The 21932-nt window shown below is 41.9% G+C and overlaps 1 long non-coding RNA gene and 1 other non-coding gene across 3 annotated transcripts in view; both read right to left on the reverse strand.

The window, feature by feature from the left end:
• LOC127108045 (uncharacterized) overlaps positions 1-21932 on the reverse strand; it is a 98921-nt gene that overhangs the window by 23780 nt on the left and 53209 nt on the right. The window lies entirely within an intron of this gene.
• Positions 19977-20137, reverse strand: LOC127109172 (U1 spliceosomal RNA). Its single transcript, XR_007796542.1, has one exon. It is a non-coding gene; the product is annotated as a U1 spliceosomal RNA (small nuclear RNA).

Genomic DNA, 21932 nt, shown 5'->3' on the forward strand with positions numbered 1-21932 from the left:
CTCGTGCCTACGTATCTCATCTGGACATGAGAATCAGAGTTGCCGTAGTTCGGCTAAACTATTCCTGTTGGTTTGTGTTTTTTAAGTGGACAACGTCACTACGCAATCTACCGGATGCTCGACCTTTGGAGACTTACTCACCTGTAGTAGAAGGAGTTGACGTATCCTTAAGAGGGGATAATGTTTGTTTGTGTTTTAGGAAAGCTCAAGCAAGAAAGGAAGTCCTATACGAAGGAACCGTGCTACCTTAATTGTCATGCAAACGAGAATACGCGGAGTCTAGCAAACCTAGGGGATACAATCACACCACACAAACATATACAGCATGAAATAAACACACCAACAAGGGGCTCAAACATCAGGGCTAGGCTTTAGTCGAGGGGTCATATCAACCTCAACAAACAAGCCTCTGTATCGGGGTCAGGTTAGCTCTTAACCTTGCCATTGAGGGGCTAAGGTGAAGCTAGATGAAAGGTGATGAGGGGTGTGCCTCATTGCTTCTATCTCAAGTCAGAGAGAGCATCAGACAAGGGAGCGTGGGTCCAGAATGGGGGGACCCTTCTACGCTCAGGACATAGACTCGACTGTACAATGTACAAGATCTTGGGCTTGGATCTCAATGCTACAACCATGTAATGGGAGCAAGGAGAAGACTCACAGAATAGTGGGGGATAGATTGCTTATCCCTACCTTCCACCAATTGCCTCAAACGAGGACTTTCCCTGCTTAGGACAAATATAAACATACACAAGCATTGCCTCTTAAGGAGGACTTCAGACAATGTGCCCGGCCCGGTAACAGCCGGGTCTCCAGACTACATGAAGAAGAAGGTTCTATACCTCAATGCCAATTGCTTATAAGCAAAGCAATGCAAGTTCTTAAGAGAACTGAGCAACTAAGTGTACCTGTACAAAAGTCAAACAGAATCAGCATCCCATTCGTAATCAGACTACAATATAATGATCAATTAACAATCCCAATGATGTGCATAGCACAAGTCCATGTGGACCAACATCCTACAAAACAGCCACATTAGTTTACAAGTATCAAGTAAAACATCCCAAATGTGAAACAATATCCTTAAGCCTTAACCTCTTAACCTGAAAAGCCACAATCACATTCAAATGTAAGTAACATGACCACTAGGACTAGCCTAGGGTCCAAAAGAAAGAAAAATCCTAAAACAGCAACCAATTCATGATCAAAGTCAAGCTATATCAATAACAAAGGGATCCCAATTGGTCCCATATTCAAACTATGCTCTCATTTCAATTTATGCAACATATAAGGCAAAAGACGCAATGTGGATTCTCATACAAGCAACCAGCAAGATCACATTCAAATAAATGCCAACATGGCATCAAAAAATCCACAAAAATTATGTTCTAACCAGAAGGCATTCAACAAGCCACATGTTAATTTTCAAGTCATTTGGACTAGTAGATCAATAGGAATTAATTAAACATATCGGAGCATGCAAAAACAACATCAAATGAAGCCTACAATTATACACCAACTTCAATTAGATGGTAAACAGTAATGGTGCATTATAAATCAGTGGGACCAAAGCCAAAAGATAGCTACAGGGGTTAAGAATTATCCTATCAATTTTCATGGTCATTAGACTAAGTGTGTGCATATGGCAACATGTAGACTAAAGGTTACACTAGTTAGGCCACAACAATGGTAGGCAGCAAGGAAAAATACTAATCAAATCGAAAATGGATTGCAAAAATCCACAAAAATTCACAGGGGATGTTAACATGTCAAACAAGCTTCATGCAAAAATTCAAGGCCATTGGCCATAGGGAAGCATGGTAAACAATTAGAGAAACTCAGCATATCACTTGATGTCACATTATTTCATACTCAAATTTACCAATTCATATATAATAAACCATAGACTCAAAAATTATGAAATCTATGTCAAAAAATCCAGAAGGATGTCAAGAATCAATATCTCAATTTTCATTTAATTTGGATATAGCATGTGGTCTCTATAATTAAAATGGTAAATCATGTAGAAATATGTGTACATTAAAGATATCTCTAGGTCCATTTACATTTTTTCCAAGCAACATTTTTACTTTTGATTCTATAAAAAAGTAGAGAGAAAAAAAAGAAGATTAACAAAAAAAGTCTTGATTTATTTGGATTATTATTGGTTATTGTGTGATTTTTTGAAGTTTGTAAATAATTATTGAATAATTATTTAAGAATTATTATTGGTTTAATTAATTAATTGTGACAACAATGGCAATGCTGTGATAACAGATGCGGAAGCCAAAACGCATCACTTAATTAAATGACGTGTCGCGTGGCTATTGGCTCTGGCGTTGAGAAACAAGGAAATGAATTGAAAACGCAGGATGTAGGATCTACCGCGTGAAATTCCCAGAATCTTTGGATGTTCATCGCCTTCTTCAATGTTCTTCGCTTCCGGATGAGGTTTCGAGCAATTCTTGATGAAAACGCATAAATCGTACATCGTTGGAACCGGTTTTTGATCGCGATCACGAATATATAAGTGAAAATGTCCAGAAGTTACTATACGCAACGAATCGAACAAAATAAAGAAATGCATCGAAAATTCAATCGCGGATTTCTCAAGCAATTCGCAATAAAAATACGATCTACAAGCTCAGGCGTATTCTACAATGGATGTTCTACGCAATCCCTAACACAATTGAAGCGATTATACGATTTGAAATCCGACCTTTCTTGATTGTGCAGTAATGGAGTTCGCGATTTAGAGCTCGGCGACGCGAAACAGATGAAGGAGATTGCTTCAGAAGGTGAGTGATGATGCCAATCCAGCTCCAGCACGGTTGAATCAAGCGATTTCGTTGACTGCCATAGAAATGTCACCTTGTAGCAGCTGCGTTTTCTTGCTCGAATTTCGCTCAAAACCTGCAAACAGCAATTCAACAATACGTGTAGATGATGGATTGCAAAGAATTAACACCAAATCAGTGAGGGTTGATGAATTGGTGCAAAAAATTTGGTGAAGAATTGGAGGAAAAATGAGAGAATCTGCTTTTGCTTTGAGATTTTCTGTTAGACTTGTGAGAAGTGATTGCAGAAAAATGTGATTGTGAGAGAGTGATTAACCTTTTTTCTGTTATGGATTTAAGTATATATATGGATTCTTAATCCCTCCTTAACCATGATTAAGCATGAAAAAGTGATTAGTGCAAAATAGCTCATGTAGTGCACTTTGGATTTTTTTCTTTTTGAAGCTTAGCAGCATTTTTAGCAGCATTTTTCAATTGGAAACAATCAAAAATATCCTTTGGGAGCTGGTTGCATTGGCCTCATTTTCAAATTCTCCATATTTCTCATTTTGGACGATTTTGCCCCTCCTTCTAAATAATTCACTTCAAAAATGGCCTTTTGCATGGAGCCTTTTCCAAGAAATCCAATTGTGCACCCTTGAAGTACACATTAAATGGAGTTTGTGCATATAAAGAACTTGCAATTTGGACAAACCATGTGGTAGTTATGGCCTCCTGATTACGGGTCTTTTCTGAAATTCACTGAGCCATATTTTGTAAACCACACATTGGATTTTTGAGTTCTTGGACTTTTTGGAATGGTGAGAACAAGATCTTCAACTTTCATGTTGGACAAAATTCCATTTGAAGCTTGTATGATGAAGTTGTTTTGAGGAGAAAAACTTTCCATTTTGGGCAGCTGAGATTACAGGTCCACTTGCCATTTTGGGAAACTGTCTGCCTGAGCTCAATTCCTTCAACCTTGGTCTTTGAAATGCCAAATGAAGTTTATATAGACATGAATGAGACATATTCAACCAATTCCAATCATCAAATCACTGATTAAATGTACAGTTGACCACAGTTGACTTTTATTGACTTTCGGTTGACTGAACAATGACTGGTGACTTCTGAGCATCCAATCTTTGGCCAAACCACTTCAAGATGATCCTTGGACCATATGAGCTTGAAAAATCAACCCTAGGGCTTTGTCCCAATGAAAATGGCACTTGCTTGCTTGATTAACTGATTCTCCTGATCAGTCTGACCTGATTCATCAACTGAGCTTGCACTTGGGCAAATGGACAATGCAATGTTATGCAATGGACATTGTTAATGCTATGACCTAATATGAAATGAATGTACAAAATGGTAGGGTGCAAATTTGAGGTGCTACAGCTGCCCCTATTCAATCAACTGGGAACCCGAATGGATGAGAGCAACGGCTGTCAGACTTTCAGGGTAAACAGGGATTGAATACCAAGTACCGTAGAAATTTGCACACTGCTGGGAATTTTCCTTGTTTTTTTTTTTTGTTTTTGAGGTACAACCGCATCCAGACATCGACACACGATGACTGGGATCAGTAATCTCAACTAGATGCCAGCGGACAACTAGGAAAAACTCAACGTTTACCAAGACCAACAGAGAGGTAAATCAACTCTACTGGGGATAACCAGGAAAGGATACAACCATACGTCAGCGGACGCAATGGGAAAAACTCAGCGTTTACCAAAACCAACGGAGAGGTAACCAGACATCATAGGATGAAAGGGAGAGAGATACAACCATACGTCAGCGGACGTAATGGGGAAAAACTCAACGTTTACCAAAACCAACGGAGAGGTAACCAGACATCATAGGATGAAAGGGAGAGAGATACAACCATGCGTCAGCGGACGTAATGGGGAAAAACTCAACGTTTACCAAAACCAACGGAGAGGTAACCAAACATCATAGGATGAATGGGAAGACTCGACCAGACGTCACAGGACGAAAGGGAGAAGCTCGACGTTTATCGACACCAACGGAGAAGGAGAAAACTCAGCCAAGACGTCATAGGACGAAAGGGAGACTCAACCAGACGTCATAGGACGAAAGGGAGAAGGAGAAAACTCAGCCAGACGTCATAGGACGAAAGGGAGACTCAACCAGACGTCATAGGACGAAAGGGAGAAGGAGAAAACTCAGCCAGACGTCATAGGACGAAAGGGAGACTCAACCAGACGTCATAGGACGAAAGGGAGAAGGAGAAAACTCAGCCAGACGTCATAGGACGAAAGGGAGACTCAACCAGACGTCATAGGACGAAAGGGAGAAGGAGAAAACTCAGCCATGACGTCATAGGACGAAAGGGAGACTCAACCAGACGTCATAGGACGAAAGGGAGAAGGAGAAAACTCAGCCATGACGTCATAGGACGAAAGGGAGACTCAACCAGACGTCATAGGACGAAAGGGAGAAGGAGAAAACTCAGCCATGACGTCATAGGACGAAAGGGAGACTCAACCAGACGTCATAGGACGAAAGGAGAAGGAGAAAACTCAGCCATGACGTCATAGGACGAAAGGGAGACTCAACCAGACGTCATAGGACGAAAGGGAGAAGGAGAAAACTCAGCCATGACGTCATAGGACGAAAGGGAGACTCAACCAGACGTCATAGGACGAAAGGGAGAAGGAGAAAACTCAGCCATGACGTCATAGGACGAAAGGGAGACTCAACCAGACGTCATAGGACGAAAGGGAGAAGGAGAAAACTCAGCCATGACGTCATAGGACGAAAGGGAGACTCAACCAGACGTCATAGGACGAAAGGGAGAAGGAGAAAACTCAGCCAGACGTCATAGGACGAAAGGGAGACTCAACCAGACGTCATAGGACGAAAGGGAGAAAGAGAAAGCCAATTCGCGAGGGAAAGGCACCACAACCGGAAACCGAATAGGACGTCTACTGGGAATTCTGGTTGGGAAGTCAACCAGACATTAATGAATGAACTGGGAATAGGGTATACAATCAGACGTTCATGGACGAATGAGAAAAACACAACGTTTATCGAAACCAACGGGGAGGTAGATCCACTTGGGGAAAGGTACAACTAGACGTCATAGGACGAATAGGAAAAACTCGACGTTTATCGACACCAACGGAGAGGAGGAGACTCTGAGGGGAATCATCTGGCCTTACCAAATGATCTGCGGGGAATAAGCAACTAGACGTCATCGGACGCATAGGAAAAACTCGACGTTTATCGACACCAACGGAGAGGAGGTTCAACTGGGGACGACCCTGTGGGGAATGATATCAACTATACGCCAACGGACGCATAGGAAAAACTCGACGTTTATCGACACCAACGGAGAGGAGGAATCTCTTCTGGGGAGAGTGAACACAACCAAATCATCAACGGATGATCGGGAAAAACTCGACGTTTATCGACACCAACGGAGAGGAGGAAACTTCTCTAGGGAAGGGACGACGTTACGGACATCGAAAGATGATGTTTACCGACATCAAAGAAGACCAGACACTACGCATGACTGGGAAAGCACCGAAAGATGGTGTTTACCGACACCAAAGAAACAACACACGCGGGTGCTGACAGGACGACATCTACACATGTCAAGGCAAGGCTACACACTTGTAGGGGATCTCACTGGGGATCAAGGTCACAACAGCGAGCAAACGGGAAGGAACACCAAGGATACCGGGTTGTAGGTATGAAACAGGTGACCGACCAAAGCGTGAATTGGTTTGTGTTCCAAAACACTCAACATCCCGAAGAGGGCTAGAAAAGCAGTCTTGTTAAAGGATGGACATTCGATTCCACAAGGAATACGAATCTCACTTGACTGGGGAGGACGACTTCGACCCAAGAGCGCATGAGACATATCATCTATAGCCGTCAAACGTAGATAATAGACTCGCATGGAAGATTATCCATAACCGGATTGGTTGTTAAATGGATAAATCAACCGACATCATCCTGAAGAGAGCAAAGGCAAACTTGTTAAAGGATGGACATTCGATTCCACGCGGAATACGAATCTTACTCAGCTGGGGAAAACAATCAAAAGACTGACCAGAGAGTGCATGAGATATATTATCTATAGCCGTCGGAACGTAGATAATAGACTCGCATGGAAGATTATCCATAACCGGGTTGCAGGTTGTTAGATGGATAAGCGACCGAAAAGAAAGGCATCGGGGTACCAGGAATAGGTATGCAAAGATGACCAATCAAAAGAGGATGAAGTTGCTTACTCGGAGCAAGTGCCCAAAAGGAAGGGGAAGACCCACTGGGGACAATACTGCTTGATCAAGGCAAGTATCCAGAGGGGACAAGACTATCAATACCGCAAACTGGGTACTGATAACTGCAAAGAGGGGATTACATCTACCGGTTTGTAGGCAGAAAACCACGGAAAAGTAACCAGTCATCGATAAGATGAGCACACAGGGTTAACTCCACCAAGGGGATGAAAGTGGGATTTTACAACTACCGGTTCGCAGGTAGAAAACCACCGACAGAATGAACCACAAAGGCTACCTCTGCTAGGGGATGAAAGTGGGATTTTACAACTACCGGTTGGGTAGAAAACCACAAAGATAGGACTTACAACTACCGGTTTGTAGGTAGAGGCCCACAAATCCCGCTGAGGATAAGATGAATGAGTGCCGGTTAGTGAGCAACTATTCATTTATGCCCCAGGGAAGTACAAGAAACAGTCAACGGGGAGCCAATTTAAGATCGATCCAAAAAGGCAAACTGAATCAAGACATCCTAATGAGGAAAGAACTCAATAGGGAACACCCATCCCATTAGGGAGGGAACGGAAGCAACCGTCATCCACGAGGATGTATCTCAGTGGGGAGCGCAGAAGGAAATGGCAAACACTTTCTGCTTAAAGGGTCAACTCTACATGGAGAGATCAGACGCCCCCACATCTGCTAAGGAAAAAGATCCAAGCTGGCAAGATGCTACCAATTGGGGAGTAACAATGATGGGGATACCCCCTCACTTGCGGGGTCACTTGTTGGGAAAACACCTCTCTCAACCCTGCTGGGGAACCCAATTCTGAAATCGATCCAAGCGATGCTAAACTCTTTCCAACAACCCATTCTTGGTCAATTCACCACGGCCTCGGGCTAATGGATATGCTTGCAATGCAGATGCATGAGTTTTTTTTTTAGCGTAATGCCCCATGATTATGGAAATGCTATGCACTAATGATGCAATATGCTATGCTTGTCTAAATGATGGATGCATAAAAATACGTCCCCTCCAGAGACAACACCGGGGAACTCCAGGAACTGCGCTGAGGATCTCATTACCACGTCAATTTCCACCCTGCTGGGGAAAGACAATCCTCGCTGGGGATGAACTCCACCGAACCCGAACTGCTTGGCGATTACCCTGCTAGGGGAGGCGACCAACCCTTACCTCTACTAGGGATGATTTCACCGGACTCGATCCGCTTGGGGACCTTGCTGGGGGAGAACCATCAACACAAACTCTGCTGGGAAGACAGCTTCAGACTTGGAAAACAATCACAACTCCGCTGGGGGATATGGTAACCTTCAGGCTTGCTGAGGAGGCACCGATCTCGAATCTGCTAGGGAGATGACACTCTCAAACCCATTGGGGAAATACGGCCTATCGGACACGGGCCGCCCTTCGATTCGTCGAACACTGGTGTTCATCACCCTACCACAGTGTTGACTTTCCACTTTTGAGAACTCCCAGACTCGCCTGGACTTTTCTGAGTCATCACCTTGTATTCCTGACTACCCCGTACTCCACGGGGATCGAACTCCTGGGATTATACAAACTTCCCGGTCCTCAGACTTTGAAGAGTCTTCTTGATTAAACCTTCCAGGATCGTCGTTCTTCTTTCGTCGTCCTTTCACCGTTCGTCTATCCCTTGCCCCTGGTTGGACTCTGTGGGGATCTCTTGTCAAAAGGCTTCATATCACTACTTGCCAGCGAATGAAGATATCTAACAGCACCTGCACAAGAGATTGTTAGATAAAAGCGTGCCCCAGGCGTGCCAACACTTCAACATCTTGGTCACTCAAACTTCCGAATAAGATTTCCAGATTTCAATCTTATAAGCATGCATCGGAAGGGACCTCCATGTTTCAAAATGCAAATATTCTTATCAAAATAAACGGATGTTTTCGTAATCAAAGCGGTAATGACACAAAAACAAAATTTATTTGACTGAACACACACTTTATTGACTGAAACAAAAAGGGGCTCGGAATTGAGCAATACACAGGAAGCAAACCCTGGAAAGAGGTGATTGCGCACAAAAGGAAAAAATCTATCCTAATGGCAATGTGAAACCGTGATCTCATCGGGTTCCAACTCGGTTAAACCTCATATGCCCTCAAGACTTTCCGCACTTTCGGCCTTCTGAACAAGACGCTTCCAATCGGTCTCTGTCGGAGATTATCCAAGTCATTCAAAGCCCAAACGATCATGCTAGACGCAGTTGTTCGTTTCAATCCCTCTTTTGCCTGGACCGCCCTTTCGGGTTTCAGTCCACCGGGAGACCCTTTTTTGCCCAAGTCGCCCTTGTGGGGTTTTCGACTTGCCGGGTGTACAGTTTTTTCATTATCCCTAACTTTTGCCCGAACCTTTTCTCTTTTTCCTTGGTTCGCCGGGATGCCCTTTTTTGCCTGGACTCTTTATTCTTTTTGTCCAGCGGGTCTCTTTTTTCACGAAGTATCTTCTAACTGCGTCCGCATTCACATGGGATGGAAAATCTTCATCATTCGTGGTCGTCAACAACAAAGCTCTGTCAGAGGAGACTTTTTTTGACCACGAACGAACCTTCATAATTTGTTCATCCACTTGCCCCACGATCGTTGAGGAGGAAGGATCCTTTTCAACACCACATCTCTTCCATGCTACCCACGAGGTCACACGTCTCGGTTAACAACACGCTTCATTTACTGGGTACAACTGCCCCATGACAAGTAACTGTCGAACTCTTTTCTCAATCAGGCTCAATGCGTCATACCGAGTCCTTATCCGCTCAGCCTTTTTCAATTCTATGTCCACCTGGACTCTCCACAATGAGATCTAGCCTCCAGCAGGCAATATCACTTCCATCTCATACTGAATGAGGAAGGTGTTGCCCCAGTAGATGCATGTATCGAAGTACGACACTCAGGATACCAACTTCGTACTCAGCCACCATCGTTGGTGCTTTCAACTGTTATCGGGGAAGCACTAGCTCACTCACTTTAAACTTTCCCCATCAGACATCAGAACCCGTTCGGATTCAGGGTCAGGCCCCTCCTCCGGGATCGGTCACTCTCAATCTTTCGATTTGAGTACCTCGAGATGTTCTCATCAGGGACTTCAAACTTCCTTGGTTGAGAATCATCGATGGGTTGTTGGGCGAGATAACCATACAATACCCTCTTCTTGATTGCTTTCTGGGAGGTATACCGAATATCGTATTCAGTTGACACCATTTGCCCTCTCGCAACCCGTCCGTTCAACGCTATCTCCTCAAACACATACTTGATCAGGTCCATTTTGGACATCCACAAGGTGGTATGAACCAGCATACTGTCTCAGTCGGCGAACAGCCTATGCCAAAGTACATCAAGTTTTCTCGAGCAGTGAGTGTATTGTTTCACAGTCGATAAACTTTTTGCTTAGGTAAATTGCATGCTCTTTTCGACAAGACTAGTCATGCTGACCCACCACACACCTCCTAGACCCCTTGAGGGCTGTCAAGTACCAAATCAACATTTATTCCTTCCACGAGAGGCATTAGAATCGGAGGTTCCTGCAACTTATTCTTTTTTTCATTTTTCCCTGCCCCTTGGCAGTCATCATTCCACCTGACCATTGATTTCTTTCTCTTTTTTTTTTTTTCGGTTCGGGCGTCTCTAGTATTGTTTTTTTTTTCCCCTTTTTTTTTTCTTCTTTTTTTTTGTTCACAGGATCGTCCTCGATTCCTCTGATTTGCCCACAACAAGCCTCGGCAGCTCACCGGACAGCACTCCATAAGTGCAATGATTCAGACTCAACGGTATGAGTTATCTCTACCTGTCAACAACTGGATCAAGTCCACCGGGTGCCCCTCTTCTGCTTGGGACTTTGTCATCATGTCATCAACATGGCATTCGCTTTCACGATGAGTCATATCATGAAACAAAGTCACTGTGATACGTGGCACCGGTGTCCCGCTCCTCTAGAGGACAGTCTTCTCTCCATGGTAGCTTGTGTATAACGACATTGGTATTCCACCCTGGTGTACCTTGATGCAACCAGGTGAAGATATCAACCTGCTCTTTCAACAGGGCTACCATTCTGTTCTTGACTTGCCTCTGAAGCGGCCTCAACTTTCATTTCCCTTCTGACCTCGGCGGTACTTGGGATTACCATCTTGACTTGCTCCTCGTGTGGTTGAATCACCTTCTCCTCTTGTTTCAACAACCTAGCTAATTCCAGCAGATCACAATCTTCTTCGCCTTTTTCTTCGGCATGATAGCTTGGATTGTCGAAGTCATACAGAGGTGTAACCAAATTGTTATCGATGAGATCAGGAGGGTAATCACTTTTGTGGTTGGAACAAGACAAGTTCAAAAGAAAAACGAAAAACATTGCCATTTTTATATTTTTTAAAACTGCAAAAAATGAAAAACAGGGAGCACCGCTTTTGATCACAAAAACATCCATTTATTACTGATGCAAAATGTTGCAAAATGAGACACATGAGATGGCCCTTACAATGGACCATTACGTTTCGGGCAAAACGTATGGCTTTCATGCAAACAAAATTAAAACACAGAAATGCTACACTTCCGGATGAGCGACAGTGGTGATTCTGGAGGCCTTCTAATTGCCTGGTACGCACGACTTTATCCACAGCTCTAGCTCGCGGTCGCGGTCGATCTCTTCACTCACTGAGCAAGCATGATCAGAATTCAGCATTCCTGCACTGACAAAGATGTACGGCGGACGACGTCCTCTGCTTGGTCTAGACGACTCTTGATCTGGATAACCGATCCCAAACATGTCTGCCTTCACCACTATGTCAATGATCCTACCCTAACCTCGGGCCTCTTTGTTCTTCACCACCTCTAGAGCTTGTTTATAGGAAGAAATGGACAGCTTTTTCTCTTTCCCAATAACAACAGCATTCTCTACCTTGATGGCTTCAATTGCTTGACTGGGCGTTTCAACTTTTTCACTATCCATTTCCACTTTCATCATCTTCTGGGTCGTATCTCCCATCAATGCACACCCTTCTGTGGCAACGGCCGCACAACTATTGTCAACACCAGAGAAAGCTTCATCCTGCATCAGAGGTTTTGAGACCACAGACATTGGAATTTTTAGTTGTTCTTCCTCAGTCACCTCCATTCCTTTCTTGACCTTTTTCACCATCTTCATCTTTACGGGACCCTTCCTGGGTACAGGGTTGACATCCCCATCCATGATCTGTGCCAAGCTGATAACTTTAGAGTCCACCATGTCCTGGACGACATGCTTGAAAGCCCTACAACCCTCAACACTGTGCCCGGGTGCCTCAGAATGGAACTCACACCTGGCGTTCTCATCATAGTGTGCAGGCCTCTTCTGTTGTGCTACGGGAATCAAAATCCTTGGCCGGACTAACCCCAAATCCCTCAATCTCCTGAACAGAAGGGTGTAGGTCACAGGTGGTTCCTCGAACTGACGCTCCTCCTTTTTCTTCTTCACCTGGTTCCTAGCTCTCGGTGCCTTCTGTTGAGGTGGTGGTTGTTGCTGTGGTACAGGTGGATTACCAACAGGAGCGGTTACAGCAGCGGTATAAGGATGATAATGATCCTTACTGCGTTCTTTCTTTGCTGGCACACCACTTGAGCCAACCTCTTTCTCGAGCAGGCCACTGCCAGAGGGTTTCTTTGCTACAGAGTCAGAGGGGTTTGTCACTTCGGATGATGGAGCTTTTCCCTGAACTTTCTCCTTGATCATCCAGCTCTCAATCCTTTCCAATCTCTCGGCCATGGCTTTCTGCCCCAAGGCAAGCCCTTGCACAACACTGAACAAGTCCCTCATCATCTCTTTCAGTTCAAGGATATCGGCGTTGGGAGGATCCATCAGTTCGGATTTGTTGCCCCTAGCAGGATATCTGAGCAAACAAGCTATGCGCACCGGTTGACACCTACAAAACAGCAAATGGGTTAGTATGACTCACACATGCAATGTCTACCCGTATCAGGAATATTCTGTCCTTTGATTCCAGCATCACTGAGACAAATAATTTTTCATCAACAACATTCTGACATCTGGATATCTCTCAACCAGAATCTTAATCAAAAATGGGCCCTGAATACGGACAGACATAGGTTGAATGCAGATGAATGCGAAATGAGACCGATGCAAATGCATGAATGCAGGTCACTGTGCCACCAAGTCATCTGAGGACCCATCAAATCTCTGGACCAGTCACAGTCATCGGGACTAAGTCACCATAAATCTGACTTGGGGAGTTCCGAAATAAACGGAACCGGAGATTACATTACTATCACAGGAACATCCACTGAACGGATGACAGCCAGATCCTCTGAACCGGTACTCTCAAATTCAACCCGGGGATCCGAAATAAACGGAACCCGCTGATAGATATCATAGACAGAATTCCGGCGTGACAGCAGTAAGTACCCACAAGTTCATCTGAACCAAAGTCACCATCAGTACTCAGAGTCACCAACAAGTCACCATCAAGTCAGCAACAGTACCTGTAATAATGATCATTCCCTCCCCACTCACGGGTGTCATCTAGGCCAGGGTAAGGTCGAGAGAAACGCAGGATAAACAACCCTTTCAAGAATATCATCCTGTGCACACCCGATGTATGCACCGATAATACCCCATCAGAGTCTGAACTGCTCGTGATATCAATGTTCCGCTAAGTGGCGTACACCACCCGCTTCCCATGAATCACTCTATTCCTAGGTTTCCTAGATTTCACTCATAGCCTGGGTATTGGGCCTTTTACCTCGAGTAACTCCCACCCCAAACAGAGAAGCACAGCCAGCACAGCAGATGAATATGAATGAATGCAAACATTAATGCAAACAATACATGCAAACAATCAACAATGAATGCAATAAATACCACAGCAAAAAGCAACCAAAGCCCTAACCTAGAGAGCGCTAGGAGAGACTCGCTTAGGGAAGATGGACCAGCACAGGTCAACTTCTGCATTTCCCCAGCAGAGTCGCCCGCTGTCGCATTACGAGAAAAACCGGCGGGAAAAGAAGAACAACAGAGCCGCCACCGTGCGTTATTTATCCCAAAAAGAGGGAAAGGAAACGCTCAGAGTAAACCTGGGAAAAGACGTGGTCTCGCGACCAAAGAGAATGGGATCGGGAGTCGGTTATGCGAAGGGAAGGTATTAGCACCCCTACGCATCCGTCGTACTCGACGGGATCCACGCACAATAGGAAGGGAAATGGTTGCTAAACGCTGCTCAAACAAACATCTACACAGGCTGAAAGAGACACAAGGAAACAAACAAGACTGAAACTGACTCGGCAGGATATCGCATCCTGGCCTACTTAGTCTATCAAGCATAGACATCAGAGTCAAAGTAGTTCGGACAGGGGAAACGACACATGCTCGCTAGGATGTCGCATCCTATGCATACGTATCTCCTCTGGACGAAGGAGAATCAGAGCATTCGTAGCTCGGCTGACACGCACACAAACAAACACAGGCAAAGGCAAACGTGGAGCCTGAATGCCAATCAATGGGCTTACATCAGCATCCGAACCAAAACACACACAAGGAGGCAAACGTGGAGCCTGAATGCCAATCACTGGGCTTACATCAGCATCCGAACCAAACACACGCACACTGGAACCCGAATGCCACTCGATGGACTTACATCAGCTTCCAAGCACACAATAAACAATAGGATATGGAATGCCAATCGCTGGGCTTACATCCATCTCCTAACACCAACACAGGAAGAAGAAGGGTCTCGATTGCAACTAGGGCAAGAGAAAGGGGAGGTCTCAATCGCAACGAGGGCGAGAGAAAAGCATTAGTGTTAGTTGTTAGTCAAACTCGACAAGACATCGCATCTCGTGCCTACGTATCTCATCTGGACATGAGAATCAGAGTTGCCGTAGTTCGGCTAAACTATTCCTGTTGGTTTGTGTTTTTTAAGTGGACAACGTCACTACGCAATCTACCGGATGCTCGACCTTTGGAGACTTACTCACCTGTAGTAGAAGGAGTTGACGTATCCTTAAGAGGGGATAATGTTTGTTTGTGTTTTAGGAAAGCTCAAGCAAGAAAGGAAGTCCTATACGAAGGAACCGTGCTACCTTAATTGTCATGCAAACGAGACTACGCGGAGTCTAGCAAACCTAGGGGATACAATCACACCACACAAACATATACAGCATGAAATAAACACACCAACAAGGGGCTCAAACATCAGGGCTAGGCTTTAGTCGAGGGGTCATATCAACCTCAACAAACAAGCCTCTGTATCGGGGTCAGGTTAGCTCTTAACCTTGCCATTGAGGGGCTAAGGTGAAGCTAGATGAAAGGTGATGAGGGGTGTGCCTCATTGCTTCTATCTCAAGTCAGAGAGAGCATCAGACAAGGGAGCGTGGGTCCAGAATGGGGGGACCCTTCTACGCTCAGGACATAGACTCGACTGTACAATGTACAAGATCTTGGGCTTGGATCTCAATGCTACAACCATGTAATGGGAGCAAGGAGAAGACTCACAGAATAGTGGGGGATAGATTGCTTATCCCTACCTTCCACCAATTGCCTCAAACGAGGACTTTCCCTGCTTAGGACAAATATAAACATACACAAGCATTGCCTCTTAAGGAGGACTTCAGACAATGTGCCCGGCCCGGTAACAGCCGGGTCTCCAGACTACATGAAGAAGAAGGTTCTATACCTCAATGCCAATTGCTTATAAGCAAAGCAATGCAAGTTCTTAAGAGAACTGAGCAACTAAGTGTACCTGTACAAAAGTCAAACAGAATCAGCATCCCATTCGTAATCAGACTACAATATAATGATCAATTAACAATCCCAATGATGTGCATAGCACAAGTCCATGTGGACCAACATCCTACAAAACAGCCACATTAGTTTACAAGTATCAAGTAAAACATCCCAAATGTGAAACAATATCCTTAAGCCTTAACCTCTTAACCTGAAAAGCCACAATCACATTCAAATGTAAGTAACATGACCACTAGGACTAGCCTAGGGTCCAAAAGAAAGAAAAATCCTAAAACAGCAACCAATTCATGATCAAAGTCAAGCTATATCAATAACAAAGGGATCCCAATTGGTCCCATATTCAAACTATGCTCTCATTTCAATTTATGCAACATATAAGGCAAAAGACGCAATGTGGATTCTCATACAAGCAACCAGCAAGATCACATTCAAATAAATGCCAACATGGCATCAAAAAATCCACAAAAATTATGTTCTAACCAGAAGGCATTCAACAAGCCACATGTTAATTTTCAAGTCATTTGGACTAGTAGATCAATAGGAATTAATTAAACATATCGGAGCATGCAAAAACAACATCAAATGAAGCCTACAATTATACACCAACTTCAATTAGATGGTAAACAGTAATGGTGCATTATAAATCAGTGGGACCAAAGCCAAAAGATAGCTACAGGGGTTAAGAATTATCCTATCAATTTTCATGGTCATTAGACTAAGTGTGTGCATATGGCAACATGTAGACTAAAGGTTACACTAGTTAGGCCACAACAATGGTAGGCAGCAAGGAAAAATACTAATCAAATCGAAAATGGATTGCAAAAATCCACAAAAATTCACAGGGGATGTTAACATGTCAAACAAGCTTCATGCAAAAATTCAAGGCCATTGGCCATAGGGAAGCATCGTAAACAATTAGAGAAACTCAGCATATCACTTGATGTCACATTATTTCATACTCAAATTTACCAATTCATATATAATAAACCATAGACTCAAAAATTATGAAATCTATGTCAAAAAATCCAGAAGGATGTCAAGAATCAATATCTCAATTTTCATTTAATTTGGATATAGCATGTGGTCTCTATAATTAAAATGGTAAATCATGTAGAAATATGTGTACATTAAAGATATCTCTAGGTCCATTTACATTTTTTCCAAGCAACATTTTTACTTTTGATTCTATAAAAAAGTAGAGAAAAAAAAAGAAGATTAACAAAAAAAGTCTTGATTTATTTGGATTATTATTGGTTATTGTGTGATTTTTTGAAGTTTGTAAATAATTATTGAATAATTATTTAAGAATTATTATTGGTTTAATTAATTAATTGTGACAACAATGGCAATGCTGTGATAACAGATGCGGAAGCCAAAACGCATCACTTAATTAAATGACGTGTCGCGTGGCTATTGGCTCTGGCGTTGAGAAACAAGGAAATGAATTGAAAACGCAGGATGTAGGATCTACCACGTGAAATTCCCAGAATCTTTGGATGTTCATCGCCTTCTTCAATGTTCTTCGCTTCCGGATGAGGTTTCGAGCAATTCTTGATGAAAACGCATAAATCGTACATCGTTGGAACCGGTTTTTGATCGCGATCACGAATATATAAGTGAAAATGTCCAGAAGTTACTATACGCAACGAATCGAACAAAATAAAGAAATGCATCGAAAATTCAATCGCGGATTTCTCAAGCAATTCGCAATAAAAATACGATCTACAAGCTCAGGCGTATTCTACAATGGATGTTCTACGCAATCCCTAACACAATTGAAGCGATTATACGATTTGAAATCCGACCTTTCTTGATTGTGCAGTAATGGAGTTCGCGATTTAGAGCTCGGCGACGCGAAACAGATGAAGGAGATTGCTTCAGAAGGTGAGTGATGATGCCAATCCAGCTCCAGCACGGTTGAATCAAGCGATTTCGTTGACTGCCATAGAAATGTCACCTTGTAGCAGCTGCGTTTTCTTGCTCGAATTTCGCTCAAAACCTGCAAACAGCAATTCAACAATACGTGTAGATGATGGATTGCAAAGAATTAACACCAAATCAGTGAGGGTTGATGAATTGGTGCAAAAAATTTGGTGAAGAATTGGAGGAAAAATGAGAGAATCTGCTTTTGCTTTGAGATTTTCTGTTAGACTTGTGAGAAGTGATTGCAGAAAAATGTGATTGTGAGAGAGTGATTAACCTTTTTTCTGTTATGGATTTAAGTATATATATGGATTCTTAATCCCTCCTTAACCATGATTAAGCATGAAAAAGTGATTAGTGCAAAATAGCTCATGTAGTGCACTTTGGATTTTTTTTATTTTTGAAGCTTAGCAGCATTTTTAGCAGCATTTTTCAATTGGAAACAATCAAAAATATCCTTTGGGAGCTGGTTGCATTGGCCTCATTTTCAAATTCTCCATATTTCTCATTTTGGACGATTTTGCCCCTCCTTCTAAATAATTCACTTCAAAAATGGCCTTTTGCATGGAGCCTTTTCCAAGAAATCCAATTGTGCACCCTTGAAGTACACATTAAATGGAGTTTGTGCATATAAAGAACTTGCAATTTGGACAAACCATGTGGTAGTTATGGCCTCCTGATTACGGGTCTTTTCTGAAATTCACTGAGCCATATTTTGTAAACCACACATTGGATTTTTGAGTTCTTGGACTTTTTGGAATGGTGAGAACAAGATCTTCAACTTTCATGTTGGACAAAATTCCATTTGAAGCTTGTATGATGAAGTTGTTTTGAGGAGAAAAACTTTCCATTTTGGGCAGCTGAGATTACAGGTCCACTTGCCATTTTGGGAAACTGTCTGCCTGAGCTCAATTCCTTCAACCTTGGTCTTTGAAATGCCAAATGAAGTTTATATAGACATGAATGAGACATATTCAACCAATTCCAATCATCAAATCACTGATTAAATGTACAGTTGACCACAGTTGACTTTTATTGACTTTCGGTTGACTGAACAATGACTGGTGACTTCTGAGCATCCAATCTTTGGCCAAACCACTTCAAGATGATCCTTGGACCATATGAGCTTGAAAAATCAACCCTAGGGCTTTGTCCCAATGAAAATGGCACTTGCTTGCTTGATTAACTGATTCTCCTGATCAGTCTGACCTGATTCATCAACTGAGCTTGCACTTGGGCAAATGGACAATGCAATGTTATGCAATGGACATTGTTAATGCTATGACCTAATATGAAATGAATGTACAAAATGGTAGGGTGCAAATTTGAGGTGCTACACATGGCAATTTTATATGTAGTTTTAATCTGCAATGTTTGTTTGAGACAGAAAAGGCTTTAATTGCGAAGCATCCAATTTTTTAGGAGTATATCTAGATGGATTGAATGAATTAATGATATCTTCCTGATAATCCTAATGTCCATTATTTGTTTAAATTTCTAAGGAATGCTAAGTACGAGAAAGCATTATAGAAATCTGAGTCAGTTTTGGGAACAAAACCAGAGCTTGATGAAGCAGCAGTGGCAAGTTATAATGTGACTTGTTGTCACTCTAAGGTAAACCAGGTATATATGGTTGTTTACTTTACAAATTGGACGTGCTGCATTCCATTACTCTGTCATTGATTTTGGATCATTTTTTTAGGGTATTTAGTCTGTGTATAACTTTTTGAATAGATTAAATCCCTCTCTATATATGTGGATTAAATCCCTCAACCGCATGTTTTCAATGATTAATGTTATAACATGTCAAAAACAGTTGGGGAGTGTTGAGTTCAAAGTAAGCCATTTAAAGAACCATGTTCCATCTTGATATTATACAAATTTATATCCATTAAGTCACACATTGGCCAGAATATCCATTTAGACCCATATGGGAGCACCAAGGTGATGTGACCCATATGGGATAAGGCTTGTTAGTTTAGGATTGTGGCTGCACCATCCTGGCAGTGGAAGGATCACATGTCTGTTGAGCCTGCCAATATATCCCACTTTGCCTTTAACACATTACAAGCAACTACATCTCCCGAATTATAATCTGCAACACAAACGTGACAGAACATGGCAGATTTGTTTGGTTTGGGGGAGGCACCATCCTGGCCTGTCACTTCTAAATTGAAAAAAAACATAGATTGATCTGAAAAATAAGAGATTACAATCTATATAATTATATAAGGAGAAATTATTCCTCAAAATTTGATATTAGAATAAGAGAGGGTCGCGCGAACACAGGCCCCCACTGCAACAAATTATGATGTAGGTTCCACCACTTGGGTAGACCTTAGGATAGCACCCCTCCTAAGTGCAATGGAGGTCACTCTCCTAGGCCATGGTCCTTCAAGATCAACCATTGACCCCATCCAGGTAAGTATGTTGCCAGGTCGGTATTCAAGTTATTTTATACTCTTGCTTCTCTCAATACCTTTCATATTCTTTCGATGTGGGACACAACTACTATTATAGTAAGCAATGTATTTCCCAATCTATTTACTACTGCTTTTTTTTCTCCACTTGAAACCGACCAACTTCAAGCCTTACAGGTTCACTTTGGCACTTATTATTGGATTGGATTTTTCATTCCTTCTTACTTTTAGTTGAATCGAAAATTGGTATTTGCAATGAATTTTAACTTCCCTATTCATGTGTTTCATATTGAGATCTTTCATCAGCCGAATGAATACTAACTACCTTATTCTACTCCACTACATTATCATCAAACTATGTAAAACATTAACTCCGACTCCGACTTGTGTTGAAGTTGGTTTTTCGGTTGCGTATCATGTTTTGTCAGATGGTGCAGATGATTTCACCAAATCAACTACAGTAAAAAATTAGTTAATAACTTTATTAAAGAAAGTGATTAATTTAAGGTGTGATCTTAGTACTTGGAATGCAGAAAGTGGGATTTAGGTTTGCTTTCTATATAGTGTCTCGGTAACTAAAGTTGGGGCGGAGCAAGCAGAAAGATGCAAAGCTATCTTGGAACCAATGTCTAGCTAGTCCAATAGTTTCTGCCAAGGTTAGGCACTGGTGCAAATTTAATTCTTAAGGTTGTTAATGCTATTAATTATAATCAATTTATTTAAATGGCTGGGGGTGTTTGATGTATCAAACACCTTAAATTATAATGTAAAGAAAGGGAAAGCCATTGGTTAACAATAAAGTATTTTCAATAAAGTAGAGAAAATTGTGTAGCTCAATATGTTTGTGTTAAGACTTAAAAGAGTTACAAGACCCATGTTCAGAATTGGGTGTTGGATAAAATACTAAGATAACTACATTTGTTTATCTACAAAATAATAATTAGTATCCCAGAGATTTAAGATGCACTTTCAATCTGATTCTGTCCCATTTATTTTTGTAGTTGTGTTTCATTTTTTACAAAATGTCCACAAAATGATAATTTATGAATATTCTTCATATACTGATTGAATGATAATTTATGGGGTTGGAATTGATCATGTTGGAATTTTGTAGAAAGTCTTTGATGTATTTGTATTGTTACAGATTGATGGTGCTAAAAGGGTTGGTTATGAAAAAGTTGAATTAGACCTATAAATACTACTTTACTCTTTGGGAATCATCATACCCTTGAAGCCTATCTTATTCTAAAGTTTTATTGATCTTGCAGACATCTGACCAAAGTAGGTTTCTAGGGTACGAGAAAGCATACATTTTAGCTAAGTATGATTCTGTCACATTTATTTTTGCAGTAGTGTTTCATTTTTTACCAATTGTGGATGAATGATATTTTATGAATATTCTTCATATATTGATTTAATGACAATTTATTGGATTGACGTTGCTCATGTTGGCTTTTTTTTAGAAAGTCTTTTATGTATTTGTATTGTGATAGAGAGTGATGGTGCCAAAAGGTTAGTTATGAAAAATTTGAAGCATATTTTATCCTATAGTTTAATTGATTCCAAATCAACTGAACCTTTGTAATGACTAGTTAAATGACATAAAACATGGTCAAGCTATTTGTAGTGGACTCTCCTTCATGAGAATCCCTTAATTAAGTTGTTTATCTATACATGAGCTTATTTGGTCAAGATTGAGCTTATGATTCTGGAGTTTTATATAGCATTAATATATTTTTTTACAAGAATCGCCTCTTTGAATTAATGTGACTTTAGTACTTTGAGATTAATGCATTATAAGCTT

The sequence above is a fragment of the Lathyrus oleraceus genome, chromosome 7 (assembly GCF_024323335.1).
Source record: "Lathyrus oleraceus cultivar Zhongwan6 chromosome 7, CAAS_Psat_ZW6_1.0, whole genome shotgun sequence".
NCBI lineage: Eukaryota > Viridiplantae > Streptophyta > Magnoliopsida > Fabales > Fabaceae > Lathyrus > Lathyrus oleraceus.